Source organism: Aptenodytes patagonicus, chromosome 20 (genome assembly GCF_965638725.1).
Source record: "Aptenodytes patagonicus chromosome 20, bAptPat1.pri.cur, whole genome shotgun sequence".
Classification (NCBI taxonomy): Eukaryota; Metazoa; Chordata; class Aves; order Sphenisciformes; family Spheniscidae; genus Aptenodytes; species Aptenodytes patagonicus.
In genome coordinates this window covers 271,907-272,287 of record NC_134968.1, presented here as the reverse complement: position 1 = coordinate 272,287, position 381 = coordinate 271,907, and positions in this window count along the sequence as shown.

Here is a 381-nt window from a genome sequence, read left to right as displayed (position 1 = left end):
CGCGCCCTTTCCACCACCCCGGAACGTAGCGCACCCGAGCGGCCAATCCTGCACTCAGGCCACAGCACGTGGGTCGAGAAGCGTCCTCTTATTAGCTCCTTCCTGTCGCGTGTCACTCCCGCCCCTGCCACGGCGGGGCGGTGCAGGGAAGGGCATGGCTGATTGGCTCTGCCGCAGCCGTGTGACCCCGCCGCACGTATTTCATTGGTAGTGCGCAGGGGCCGGCGCGGCGTATTGTGGGATCCGCAGTGCGGCCTCGGAAGTGCGTGTCTGCTGGCGGCGCGCCGCGTCCCCCCGCTTGCGCGCTCCCGGCTGTGTTTATTGTTGTGATTCCACGGCGTCTGGCCCCGCCCCCGTCGGCCAACCAGGGCGGTGGGGAGG